The sequence below is a fragment of the Scyliorhinus canicula genome, chromosome 17 (genome assembly GCF_902713615.1).
Source record: "Scyliorhinus canicula chromosome 17, sScyCan1.1, whole genome shotgun sequence".
Classification (NCBI taxonomy): domain Eukaryota; kingdom Metazoa; phylum Chordata; class Chondrichthyes; order Carcharhiniformes; family Scyliorhinidae; genus Scyliorhinus; species Scyliorhinus canicula.
The window spans coordinates 86,861,209-86,876,525 of NC_052162.1; positions in this window are offsets into that span (position 1 = coordinate 86,861,209).

A 15,317-nucleotide genomic window follows, 5' to 3' on the forward strand; every position below is an offset into this window, starting at 1 on the left:
GCAGTGAAGACAAAACCCCCCCAAAAAACAACAAAATACTCTGGATACATCAAACCTGAAATAAAAACAGAAAGTGTTAGCAATGATCAGCAGGTCTGGCAGCATCTGTGGAAGGTGAAGCAAAGTTGACTTTATCAGAAATGGTAAATTTTCTGTTGTTTTATTAATCAATTTAAGCCTACATTCTGCATTTGCCGTCAAACCACCAAAATGGCTGTCCTCCCCGATTTATGATATCATCCATTACAAGTGGTAGCCTAAATCAGTGAGGAAAACAAACTTGTAAACATCGCCAACAACTGAATGTCTCAAAGTACACTCGATGAGTTACTTTTTATAAATGTTGTAATTTTGTAATGTTGAAAAAAAGGTGATATAAAGAAATGGCTGATGGCTGGATACAGCAAAGACTAAGGACCCTGACAACATTGTGGCTGTAGTGCGAAAGATTTGTGCTCCAGAAACAGCTGTGTGCCCTAGCCAAGGTGTTCCGGTACAACGGCAATACTGACATCTGCCCAGGAATGTGGAAAATAGTCCAGATATGTCCTGTCCCCAAAGAGGAAAATCCAATTCTGTCCCATCAGTCTACTCTCAATCATCAGCAAAGTAATGGAAGGCGTTGTTGGCAGTGCTATCGAGAGGCAAAAACCTGCTCAGTGATGCTTAGTTTGGGTCTCATTAGGGCCACTCGGCTCATGGTTTCATTGCATTCTTGGCCCAAACATGAACAAAAGAGCTGAATTAGGGGCTGTTTAGCACACTGGGCTAAATCACTGGCTTTGAAAGCAGACCAAGGCAGGCCAGCAGCACGGTTCGATTCCCGTAACAGCCTCCCCGAACAGGTGCCGGAATGTGGCGACTAGGGGCTTTTCACAGTAACTTCATTGAAGCCTACTCGTGACAATAAGCGATTTTCATTTTCATTTCATTTCAATTCGATAGGTGAGGTGAACTTGACATCAAGGCAACATTTGACCAAGCGTGGCAACAAGGAAACCTCACAAAATTGAAGTAAATGCGAACCATAAAGAAAACTCTCCACAGATTGGAGTCATATCTAGCACAAAGGAAGATTGTTGTGGTTGTTGGAGGTCCATCAATTCAGCCCTGGGACGTGATTGCAGCATTTCCTCAGAGTAATGTTCTCGGCCTAAACATTTTCAAATGCTTTCCTCCATTATAAATTCATAAGATGGAAGGGGATGTTCACTGATGAGTGGACAATGTTCAGCACCATTTACGACTCCTCATATAATGAAGTACTCAATGTCCATATGCAGCAAAACCTGGACAACATTCAAGCTTGTGCTGATAAATAGCAAGTAACACAAGTGCCAGGCAATGACCATCTCCAACAAGAGAGAATCTAACCATTGTCCCTTGATATTGAAAGGCATTACCATCCCCTACTGTCAACATCTTGCTACCATTGGCCAGAAACTGAATTGGACCAGTCATACAAACACTGCGACTACAAGGGCAGGTCAAATTCTGCAGTGAGTAAATCACCTCCTGACTCCCGAAGCCTGTCCAGCATCTAGAAGACACAAGTAAAACAAATCTATCTCAAAAGGTGAGAGTTCTATGCTTTGAGTCACGACTAATACATTTCTTCACAAAACAACAGTGACTACATGTCAAAAGTATTTAGTGGCTTAAAGCGTTTCAGAGTGACCCGAGGGCATGAAATGTGTATGCAAGAGCAATTTCTTTTCTTCTCCTTTCTTTAGAGGGTTCGTCAGTGTTATATTGCGAGATAGTGTTAAAACATAACAGAGATATATTGAATGAAGAACTATAGACGCAGAACAGCACAACTACTCCAGTGGTCTTGTTCTCCGGAATCCCGGGCTAACTCCAGCTAAGCCCCAGCAACCTGAACTACGCCTAAACACCTGAACTACGCCGAAACACCTGATAGACTAACATTCGAGCACTCGGTCCCCATAGGCTCTAGGCCCATCGCGTGACCCTCACATTATCGTGACTTAAAGCGGTCACTCTACCACATTCCTCTCCCTAACGTTCCCTGACAGATTGCTGAAATGCAAAAACAGAACATCTCTATTTACAGTTATATAGTTACAGAGAGTTAGAGTGAGGGAGCTCAAAACAAAGTTCATAAGGTAAGTCGATCAGAAAGGCTGCCAACTGCAGGGCCTGTTTGACCTGATCGAAAAACTTCCTCTGGGAGTCTTCCCACTTCCAATGTTGATGCTTTTATAGCAGTTGATGCAAGGGTGTCAAAATAGCCGATATTTACCTACTTTAGCCATGTTGTTCACTGTCATCTCATAATCATACAGGTTTGGACTGTGCTGTCCCGCTTCAACATGGGTACAATGGATGCTGCATATTCTGAAAACTGGAAAGTAATTACTCCCAGTTCCTCCAGACACTTCAACTCCACCTTTATTTTCTGGTGTCGAGCATAAGGGGCGGGATTCTCCCATACCTGGCGGGACGGGGGGTCCCGGCAGGACAGAGTGGTGTGAACCACTCCGTCGTCGGCCCACCCGAAAGGTGCGGAATCCTCTGCACCTTCAGGGGCTAGTCCGGCGCCGGAGTGGTTTGCTCCCCGCCGGCCTGAGTGGAAGGCCTTTGGCACCACGCCAGCCGGGGCCGAAGGGACTCCGTCGGCTGGCACGGGTCTGCACATGCGCGGGAGTGTAAGTGGCTGCTGATGTCATTCCCGCGCATGCGCGGGGGGGGGTTCACCTACGCGTCAGCCATCGCGGAGGCTGACACGGCCGGCGCGTAGGAAAAGAGTGCCACCACAGCACAGGCCTGCCCGCGGATCGGTGGGCCCTGATCGCGAGTCAGGCCACCGTGGGGGCAACCCCCAGGGCCAGACCGCCCCGCGCCCTCCCCAGGACCCCGGAGCCTGCCCGCGCCGCCAGGTCCCGCCGGTAAGGGACCTAGTCTAATTTACGCTGGCGGGACTGGCAAAGAACTAGCGGGACTTCGGCCCATTGTGGGCCGGAAAATCGCCTGGGGGGCCGCTGCGAGCGGCCGCCGACTGGCGCGGCGCGATTCCCGCCCTCATCGAATCTCCGGTGCTGGAGAATTTGGCGGCCGGCGGGGGCAGGATTGACGCTGTCCCCCGGCGATTCTCCGACCCAGCGGGGGGTCGGAGAATCCCACCCAAAGTGTCTGGTGTCTGCCGCGAAAATTTTTGGGTGTTGCTTCCGGCGCTACATAGACTTTGCCTTCATACCTTTGATGCATCCTTACACTCTCTAGAAGACCTTGTGGTATTTCCGCAGAAACTCCTGCAAGTGGCTAAGATAGCTGAAGTACTGTTGAGATTAAGAAACAGCAGCCCACCCTGCAGGTACTCGTACTTCTTTGACAGCCGCCCCTGTGTCAACTTCCATTTTAAGTGGACGGCCATTGGCGACGAGGATAATCTCACCATATTAAGCTTGGATACTTTTTTTTAAATAAATTTAGAGTACCCAATTATTTTTTTATCCAATTAAGGGGCAATTTAGCATGACCAATCCACTTAACAAGCACATCTTTTTTGGGTTGTGGGGGCGAAACTCACGCAAACACGGGGAGAATGTGCAAACTCCACACGGACAGTGACCCAGGGCCAGGATTCGACCACAGGTCCTCAGCGCCGTAGGCAGCAATGCTAACCACTGTGCCACCGTGCTGCCCCTAAGCTTGGATACTTCTGATGATTTTTCAGGGAACCCTCAAGCTTGTTCATTGGTGCCAATCTCACTTTTTGGGAAACTTGTCGTAGGCTGTCTGCCTTTGCATCTGGTTTGCAAATGGCCTTTCTTATTACATCTGAAACAGCTGAATTCTTTATACCTGCTTCTGTCCTTGGAGTGTTCTCCCCCACAAAAGTAACAAACATCTAAGCCTTGTGACTGCTGGTTACTTTTTTCTTCTTTACAGGCTCTGCTGCTCCCTCGCTTCGGGAACCTTGAGCGGCCATCGCTTCCCACCATCACTGCTTCATCTCGGTCTGCACACTTTGCAATTGGAAAGCGCTTTACTCAGTGCTTTCAGTCACTCAACCTCATTATCCAACGATGTTTCTGTTTCTGCCTGAAACCTCGTCTGATTGTTTACGTTGTTGAGCCTGCAGGCTAACCTGTCATGCAGCATGTCATTGAGAGATCTACCAAATTCACAATGTTCAGACATTTGTTGAAGTCTGGCTACGAAAATAGATACCCCAGTTCACCCGGACCTATGATAGATGTATGAAATTTAGAGTGCTGCATAATAATGGAGAGTCGGGAATTATAATGGTCCCTCACTAACTAGACCAATTGATCAAAGGAATTGGAGTCTGGAACCTCCGGGTTAAACTTAGAACAAGGTTTGTTTCTCCTCTGCCATTATTTAATTGGCAGCCAGGGCAACACGGTGGCCTAGTGGTTAGCACAACCGCCTCACGGCGCTGAGGTCCCAGGTTCGATCCCGGCTCTGGGTCACTGTCTGTGTGGAGTTTGCATATTCTCCCCGTGTCTGCGTGGGTTTCGCCCCCACAACCCAAAAATGTGCAGAGTAGGTGGATTGGCCACGCTAAATTGCCCCTTAATTGGAAAAAATAATTGGGTAATCTAAATTTATAAAAAAAAAAGAAAAAAAATTTAATTGGCAGCGAAAAAGTATCAAAGCATATCAACATATTGGTCCCAACTTCCAATCTCTGGGTGAAATGGATCAATTTTTACAAATAATGGCATCGCTATTCAACTGTAGACGATCTTTTACCTTTTCAGTAATCTGAGAGACTCTTGCCCCATTCCAAATTTTCAACGCGTTTCCTTCTACTGGCTTGATTTATTCTTGTTGTTAATGTTATATTGCGAGGTGATTGACGAGGCAATGCTAAACCACACAGAGCTTTATTGAACCAAGGAAAACTACAAAGACAGGACAGCACAACTACTACACAGACCTTGTTCCCACGACTCCTGGACTAACTCTGGGCAATCCCCAACAGTCAAAACCACGCCTAAACCACTGATAGGATAAAGTTTGCACGCTCTGCCCCAAAGGCTCTGGGTCCATCATGTGGCCCTCAAAGTATCACCTGTTAAAGGGATCTTACTGCCACATTCTTGGATATCTCCCTGATCTGAATGATTTTTAACATTAACCCGATTGGTTCCCTTGCTGTCTTCTACACCTGAGTGCTGCCTGCTGTATTGGTGCAAAGCAAGCTGGCATGGCAGCATTGTTTGCACACCAGATGTTAAAGTCAGCCTGCTCTTCTTAAAGGCAAGCTATTCATCTGCAAGGAACATTAGTGTTTTCATTTAAATTATAACAAACTGAACTGCAAAAATGGCTGCAACACTGGTGGCATTCATGGTAAGGGAAGACGGGAGGAGAAATGCCACAGTTGCATAGCAGACTAGAGGCTAAGGAGAATGTGCGATGAAAGGCTAAGGGGAAGATAGGGTGAAAGGCGAAGGGAATGTGGGGGGCGGGTAGGGCTATGGGATGGAAGGGACTGACGGCAAAGAAGGGAGGGTGAAGATGGTGATGGAGCTGCCGGTTTTTGGCCTCATAGTCGGCAAATTGGGAGCTGATCAGGTTCTACAGCCCTGAAGATCTGGTTCCACGGCCAGCTCCTGGTCCTTACCTGGCTCATCCTGACATAATCCTCGTCCGACACGGCCTGCTGTCCTTCCCCCTCCTCTAGTATGTCGCCCCGCTGCTGCACAATGTTGTGCAGGATGGAGCAGGCTGCCACGATGCGTGCGACCCTTAAGGGCTCCACTGGAGAGCTCCACCAGAGCAGTCCAGGCAGCAGAAGTGCATCTTTAGAAGCCAGATGCATGCTCGCTGGCGATGTTGATTGCTGTGTGTGCGTAATTATATCGCCTCCCTACCTCGGTCTGCAGCCACTGCACAGGCATCATCAGCCATGACCTCAGTGGGCAGGCCCTGTTATCCACTAGTCAACTCCTCACCCGAGGGAGCACCTCATAGGTGCCGGGAACCTCTGAGTGCATCAGGAAGTATACATTGTTCAGGGAGTGGAACCCCCTCCTGTTAATAAAGGGCACCCCTGTTGAGCCAGTGCTGTAAGGGTGACATGGGTACCATCAATAACCCCCCTGGACCAGCGATGGACCTGGTGGGCCTGGTCCTGGTTAAAGTGGATGTAGATAGCTTCTTGGACATCTTGGATGCACCTGCACGTGGATATTTGCGAAATCCCACGATGCGATATCCCTGTTTGAACCCTGGAATGAGTCAGAGGCATAGACTTTGAGGGCAGCCTCCTCCTAACCCAGCGTGACTCCCGGCTGGGAGAAGTGGACATGGAGATTTGGGCTTCTGGCCATTAATCACAATCAAATAAATGCAAAGGAGCGGTCAGCATGTTTCTGCCGGTCCGGGTGGGGAACACGCTCCAGACAGTGGGGGCAGGACTGGAGACAGGTCTGGCGCTTGGCGCAAACCCCGTTTTTGGGTGGAATCTGGGTTCTCCGGCCAACAGGAATTTCCGATCTTAACGTCGGGGAGCGGAGAATCCCACCTATCCTGGGATTGGAGGCAGTCCAAAGAAGGGTCACTAAGTTGATCCAGGGTATGGAGGGAGGTTGAGTGGATTGGGCCTGTAGACATTGGAGTTTAGAAGAATGAGAGGCGACCTTATTGAGACATATAGGATTTTCAGAGGGCTTGAGGTTATTTCCCTTTGTGGTAGAGTCTAGGACCAGAACACAAAATCTCAGAGTAAGAGGTCACCCATTTAAGACAGCTCAGAGGGTAGTGAATCTGTGGAATTATTTACCACAGAGAGCTGCAGAGACAGGGTCGTTAAGTATGTTCAAGTCTCAGATAGACAGATTTTTAATCAGTAAGAGATCAGAATGGTTATGGGAATAAGGCTGGAGAGTGGGGTTAAGATTATAGCAAAACAGTCATCATTGTAGAGTTTGCACATTCTCCCCATGTCTGCGTGGGTCTCACCCTCACAACACAAAAGATGTGCAAGGTAGGTGGATTGGCCATGCCAAATTATTCCTTAATTGGAAAAATTAGAAAAACATATAGGATCACACTGAATGGCGGTGCAGATTTGATGGGCGGTCTGATGGAACACAAGGCAAGTTTGTACAATCTGCCCTCATAATCTAATGGTCTGAACCCAGGATAATTCTGGCAAATCTGCACTTTATCCACTCCGATGCTTGTATACCCTCTCGGTGGTGGGGTGCGCAGAACTGCCTCAAGTGCCACAAAACTCATGGCCATTCTGGACTCAGCCATAGCTGCCGCATTACCTCAAGTAACTCCAACTCAACAAAGTGTCTCATTCTTACCCCATCAGTTCAAGTTTCTTCAGAGCAAACAGCCGCTTCTTTTTTCTGCAATGTAATCAAAAAGGCCTTTGCAAGCTAATGATGACCTTTCCATACAAAATACAACCAGAGAAGGGAGGAATCCGGGAAGTTTCCATTTTTCTACTGGTTTTTCTGCCAGTTTTTATGTCCGTCATGAATGTTCGCTTCCTGGTGTGAATGAGCCCAATGTTTGCTTTCTCAATAATGGCAAGGCGAATGGTGTGCTAGGTGTTATTTATGCCTCGATAACAGGGCAGAAGTGCGATTAAAGATGGAATTCAAAAAATGACTGTCTGAGTGTCCTTTTTCTGCCATTAGCTTTTCGAACATCTTGCTGTGTGGCTTGTCACTACACCATATGACTCTGCTGGACTGGCACGGTAGATATGAAACAAACTCGCCATTAAAACTTACCCAAATTGACATTCAATTTGCATTTCTGCCTTCCTTGTGCTTGTCAATTTTACAATCCCTTAATTTGATTGGTTAAAGAGATGTTCTGTTGCTTACCCTGTTCGCTTTGATAGCAGGTGCCCTGTGAAGACTGCTATACCATCTCCAATGCCCACTTCCAGTGCTAGAGAGTAAATAGACAAGGGCAAATCTAACTAATGGCGCGCACATTAGTCACACTAATTTGACTCTAATTAGTTTGTTAATGAACTAATTAGTTTGTCAAATCAAGGCCATGGATTTATCACCATCTGATTGGCGTCTAACGTCCTCCACAGGCTCCATGGTAAACAATTCAGCCACATGCTCCGCACCTCCATATTGCCTTAAGGTTAAAGGTCATTCCTTCCTTCACTCTCTTCTTTGTGAGGTAATCTTGTTTTGAAGATACTAGGCAAAATGGACACTCGATTGTTTGGTGTGTGACTTGTATCAAATTCACCTCGATACCTTTCCTACAGTGGACCATACAGTGAAGTATGTTCTTCTGGCGGTCCTGGCTGGTTTGTCACTGTGTCCAAAACTGGGATGGTGGTATCAAAATGCATAATTTCTAAAGTTTAAGTTGACCATTTGTGACTGGTTCAGCTGCTAAATATTTGGAAACGTCAATCATTAAACGCATTAACTTACTTTTAATTATGCGAAGAAACAGTTATTTTTGTTCCTTAACGGGATGTGTGCATTGCTGACTAGGTCAAATTTTTTTATTGCCCATTCTTAATTGCCCTTGTGAAGGTGGGGGCGAGCCACTTTGTTGAACTCCTGCAGTCCTTGTGCTGTTAGGGAGGGTGTTCTAGGATTTTGACCCAGCAACAGTGAAGGAATAGTGATATAGTTCAAAGTCAGGATGCTGTGTCGCTTGGAGGGAATCTTGCAGGTGATGGTGTTTGCATGCATCTGCTGCTGGTGGAGGGAAGATCAATGATGAAGCAGTTGAAGATGGTTGGGCCTAGGACACTACCCTGAGGGACTTCTGATGTGATGGGATTGAGCTGATTGACCTCCAGCAACCACAACCATCTACTCTTGAGCCAGGCCTGACTCCAGCCAGTGGAGACGTTTCCCCCTGATTCCCAGTGTCTCCAGTTTTTCTCGGGCTCCTTGATACAACATTAGGTCGAATGATGCTTTGATGTCACTCTCACCTCACTTCTTGAGTTCTGCTCTTTTGTCCATGTTTGAACCAAGGCTGTAATGAGGTCAGAAGCTCAGTGGCCCTGGTGGAATCCAAACTGAGAGTCCATGAGCATGTTGTTGCTGAGTCAGTGCCAGATGTAGTGCTTTTGACGACCCCCTCCACCACTTTGCTGATAATCTAGAGTAGACTGATGGGGAGGTAATTGACTAGGTTGGATTGTTCTTTTTGTGGACAGGACATAACTGGGCAGTTTTCCACATATCCGCTTTGTTCATGATTGTGGGCAATAACCCCATGTCTTTCACCCACATAACTATAATACATATGGACAGGACGATTCCAGTCAGAGTGATTTTGTTCACTTCAATGATCCATGAGCAGCAATAAGCTACTTCAGTATTTGAGATCCACATCTAGGTTACTGTGTTAATTTATTCATTCATCCATCAAAGATTTATTCATTGTATCACTCTCAGGCAGCGTGAATACTCCATGCAAAACCTTTTGCAAGTGAGGAGAAATGTAGAGAATGTCAAAGCCAAATTGCTTTCTTGTGTCCAGCTCAAAAACAACTTGCTTGGGTTTACCCACTCACTCAGTTGCAGAAACTGCGCCCCAGGAAAATTAAAGGTCTTAGTCCCCTTTCCCAGCTAACTGCTAAGGCACTTACATTTGTTTCCGACAGGACTGTACTCAAAAACTAGACCAAGACACAGGATTTTAAATTTAAATATAGTTCTACCTTGCCTGTTGAAGCTGCGCCTATTTCCTCAGACATTTCTGCCGTTGCTCTACCAGTGTGAGATTGAGATTGCTTCCGATCTGCCAGTGACCTCCAGGCACTCCTGCATGATGCAATATCTTTCCAAAGAGAACCCATGCGCAGTGAGAAGGTCAATCAGAGAGACAATGGAGCAATGAAGTTGAGCACAAGCCACTTGAAGCAAAGAAGCCAATAATGAGTCACCTTCAGGCAAAATAAGAATCATTAGTAAATATGAAATTGCATAGCCCAACATGAGGATATAAAGTCAGATACATTGACTGTCTCCTCTCTGTGGGAGGCAACACAGACTACGCTGAAAGACTCTGCTGCCGCACCTCTGTCACACTCCTCAAACACCTCGTACACCAGCTCTACAGCAGTCGACGCAACCTGGAAACCAAGATAGAGGCCATATTCTTAACTTGCGCTCAGGACACAGCAGACCAGCTGCATAACACCGCCAAACAGATGAGACAACAATACTATATCATATGCACACCAAGAACAGGAAGCTTGAGAAACTCGGTATCACCACCAGCAGCAACCAAGCCTCCCCCAGTACCACAGTCGAAAATAATACAGGGAAATCTATTGTCAACTTGTCAGACTACACCCTTCAACCAGATGAAATCGAAGTCCTCAGCAGAGGGCTCAATTTCTGCACCACCACCAAAATGGACCCCATCAGTCTCGCGGCAGATACGGAGGAATTCATCAGGCGAATGAGGCTCCGGGAATTCTTCCATAGACCCCAAGAGGCCGACAGCGAACCCAAGGAGACGACCAATGAACCGAAACAGCAGACTGCGAGATCTGCGGTGTAGCAAACGAAAAGGAAAGAGTCAAATTGGACCCCTCCGGAAGGCCGCTGCCCTAGACTCGACATGTATGCACAAGCGGTCTAAAGTCGTGTCAATGCCAGACTCATCAGTCGCATTCACAAGGTAGCCCCGAACGTCACCCAAGCACAACGCAACGCCATCCGCGCTCTCAAGAACAATCGCAACATTGTCACCAAACCAGCAGACAAAGGAGGGGCCACCGTCATACTGAATAGAACGGACTACTGCAAAGAAGTATACCGACAACTCGACAACCAGGAACACTACAGCCAGTTACCCGCAGATCCAACCAAGGAACAGATCCGCCAACTCAACAGACTGATCAAGACCTTGGATCCAGACCTTCAGAGCACCCTAAATGCACTCATCCCACATAATCCCCACATTGGAGATCTCTACTGCCTCCCAAAAATACACAAGGCCAACACACCAGGCCGTCCTATTGTTTCAGGCAATGGGACCCTGTGTTAGAACCTCTCTGGCCACATTGAGGGCATCCTGAAACCCATCGTACAAGGTACACTCAGCTTCTGTCGCGACACGACGGACTTCCTTCAGAAACTCAGCACCCATGGACCAGTTGAACCAGGAACATTCCTCGTCACAATGGATGTCTCGGCACTCTACACCAGCATCCCCCATGACGACGGCATTGCTGCAACAGCCTCAGTCCTCAACACCGACAACTGCCAATCTCCAGACGCAATTCTGCAACTCATCCGTTTCATTCTGGATCACAACGTCTTCACCTTTGACAACAAATTCTTCATCCAGACGCATGGAACAGCCATGGGGACTACATTCGCACCTCAATATGCCAACATCTTCATGCACAAGTTTGTACAAGACTTCCTCACCGCACAGGACTCTCAACCGACGTTATACACCAGATACATCAATGACATTTTTTTCCTTTGGACCCACAGCAAAGAATCACTGAAACGACTACACGATGAGATCAATAAATTCCATCCCACCATCAGACTCACCATGGACTATTCTCCAAATTCTGTTGCATTCTTGGACACACTCATCTCCATCAAGGACGGTCACCTTAGCACTTCGCTTTACCGCAAGCCCACAGACAACCTCACGATGCTCCACTTCTCCAGCTTTCACCCAAAACACATTAAACAAGCCATCCCCTATGGACAAGCCCTCCGTATACACAGGATCTGCTCAGACGAGGAGGAGCGTAACAGACACCTACAGATACGGGATATGGCGCTCGACTCATCGATCGACAGTTCCAACGCGCCACAGCAAAAAACCGCACCAAAATTCTCAGAAGACAAACACGGGACACCACTGACAGAGTACCCTTCGTCGTCCAGTACTTTCCTGGGGCGAAGAAACTACGACATCTTCTTCGCAGCCTTCAACACATCATCAATGAAGATGAACATCTTGCCAAGGTCATCCCCACACACCCACTATGGCCTTCAAACAACCGCGCAACCTCAAACAAACCATTGTTTGCAGCAAATTACTCAGCCTTCAGAACAGCGACCACGACACCACACAACCCTGCCAGGGCAATCTCTGCAAGACATGCCAGATCATCGACTTGGATAGCACCATTACACGTGGTAACACCACCCACCAGGTACGCGGCACATACTCGTGCGACTCGAGCAATGTAGTCTACCTCATACGCTGCAGGAAAGGATGTCCCGAAGCGTGGTACATTGGCGACACCATGCAGACACTGCGACAACGAATGAACGGGCATCGTGCGACAATCACCAGGCAGGAATGTTCCCTTCCAGTCGGGGAACACTTCAGCAGTCAAGGGCATTCAGCCTCTGATCTCCGGGTAAGCGTTCTTCAAGGCAGCCTTCAGGACACGCGACAACGCAGAATTGCCGAGCAGAAACTTATAGCTAAATTTTGCACGCATGAGAGCGGCCTCAACCGGGATCTTGGATTCATGTCGCATTACATCCACCCCCCCACCATCTGGCCTGGACTTGCATAATTCCACCAACTGTTCTGGCTTGAGACAATTCACACTTCTTTAACGTGTGATTATCCCTCTCTCTGGATCTGTAATGATTTGATTACCTGCAAATGCTCGCATTCCAAGCATCTCTGACTTTGTCTATATAAATGTTTCTGGATCATACCTCTCCATTCACCTGAGGAAGGAGCTGCGCTCCGAAAGCTCGTGTTTGAAACAAACCTGTTGGACTTTAACCTGGTGTTGTAAGACTTCTTACTCTTTTCTTTCAGTTCCAGTAATGCTCTCTGTCTGTTCGTGCCACGGGCTCAAGGTCATGCTTCACCATTGATGGCCGTGCCTTCAGCTGTCTGGGTCACATCCTTTTGAATTCCTTCTCCAAATCTCCCTGACTCTCTTTCCTCGATTAAGACACTCCTTAAAATCTACTCCTTTGACCAAGCTGTTTGCCACCTGCCTCAAGACCTCCAATGGATTCACTGTCAAAGAGCAATCCTGTGAAGCACTGAAGGAGCCATGTTAAAGGTGCTGTATGGATGCAAGCTATTTTTGTACTAGAACATGCTAAAACACACCGACTGTCAACGTGCAGGATTAGAAACATTGCAGTCATGTGTGACAACGCACCTCAGTCAACCAATATGTGCAGCTTAGTAATATGTAGCCATAATGGATTCATTCAGGTAGTGGCTTTATCTGTGCGATTACAGACAGGTTTAACAGAATGCTTTATCCCCTTTCGTAGATGGGTGTTTTGAATGTATGGAGAGAAAAAAAAGCAAGCTTTAGCCTTCCACTACCCAAAGACTAATCATCTGTCATTTTGGACTAAAAGCTCTCAAGGTAAACAGCAATGACCCCCAAATGAATTTAAGTGCAGTAACTCACTTTGTTCCTGTAAGCTTTAAGTGCAATTAATGTGTTCGCTGATACTTATGAGTTAATCATAAGTATCATTGAATAAATAGCTTAACTTCTTATAACTGTAACCATTAGCAACTTTTTGTGTTTAATGGATCCCCTGTAGTAATCTTAATGATTTATTTAATTATATCAGCATTTGATCTCTGTTGGTGTCCTTGAAAAAAGCATGTTAAGGAGACAACATTCTGCAAAAAGTCCTTTTATTCCTTTAACAGTGGCAGGTCACATTAACACTGTAGATGTATCACAGCAGACATTAGGACAGACTCTCAGATAATTGCTCATTTAAATCATTTAACTTGTCATATTACAAAAAGTCAAAGGTGCCAGTTTCCATTACTGGCTAGAAATAAAACCAAAATTACAGAGGATAAAACATATTTATGACAGAAATGACTTTCTGTACTTAATTAGTGTATGATGCAGTGTTCAATGATTGCCAATTAACCCAATCTCTGTTGAGTTTTTCTCTCTTCGTCACTGATATTAACACCACCATTTTGGATATATAGAACCATTTTCCCTTTGGACTTCTCTTACTTGGTATAAAATTTACTAAAGATTTATCCCCAGTAAAATATTAGAGTGCAGTTACGTGAATCAGGAGAAGATTTTAATCAGAGGTCCACTAATATCGTTAACATTTGTTGATACATCGCAGACTCCAGCAATAAAATGTGCATTCTAACTCATAAATTCTCACCGTTCCACCTCAGGATATATGCAAAGCCTTGTGTATTGGGCTAGAAATAAACCAGTTTTACAGTTGAAAGCATGATTTACCTCCCTTATTAGCATTCGGTCTCGTATTATTATAAATGTGTGCGAGTGAAACGCCAACTGATTTTGCTCGAGGTACATTCCTAACATATTTTGCAAAGCAGCACCAAAAGCATTAGAGTTTGAAATAATGTAACACATTCCTAAGTAAATGGTTCTTCGTTATTATTGTGTTCACTGAGGAGTCCATACAAGAGGCATGAAGAAACTGGTTATTTATTATGCAAGCAACGGTATACATGGTGTACGCAGGCTCTCACTGGGGCCGAGCCTTTATATATATATATTGTCATTGCTCCACTGATGGGGCGTCCCTTCGCTGGGGCTGAGCTTCAGATGGTCTCTATCTAGATGGTGAATGCCGTTTCCTCGCTGATCATCGTGGTTGATCTTCGCTCTGTTTGCCATCGGAAACTTCTGATGCCTTGGTCTCCATGTCAGAGTAGAAATCCTCAACCTCCTTCATTTCTACCAATGTTGGCCCCTGTATAGTATTATATGGTGAATTTTGGACAACAGGGGGTCAGTTTGTGCCCACTCACGTGGGCTTCCATAACCGGCAACGTATCCATCAAGTGCGGCTATAACCTCAACCGGTTCTGGGGAGGTTTTGCTGGTCTCACCGACTCCGGGAGTCGACTAAACACACCGGCGTTTGTGATCTGCATTCCTGCCCAATGCTCCAATGTGTACTTGTACGCCGCCACTAGGAGGGCCCACCCTGGATTCTGGCTGATGCTATCGGTGGAATGGTCCACCTGTGCGATATCTGGACTGATACCTGAAGAGACTGCCTCAGTAAGAAAGGCAGTGCTGAAGTCTGACTAATTATTTCTACTTGATAGTTTAATGGAAAATCTCATTGGCAGGTGGTGGGAACAGAGATTCCCACTACCGGCGAGGACGCGCGCCAGGAAAAGGCGGGCGGACCGGAGAACTCACCTACCATCGTTCAGAGGAGATATTAAACCATGACCCTATCTGCCCTCTCAGAGGGATGTAAATTTGAATTTTCCTATTCAGGAAAGGAATTGCTTTTCTGCCAATGCAAAAGGAACAGAAATAATCTTTGCAAGACACAAACATACAGGTTAAGAGCAGGCATGCCACTCGGCCC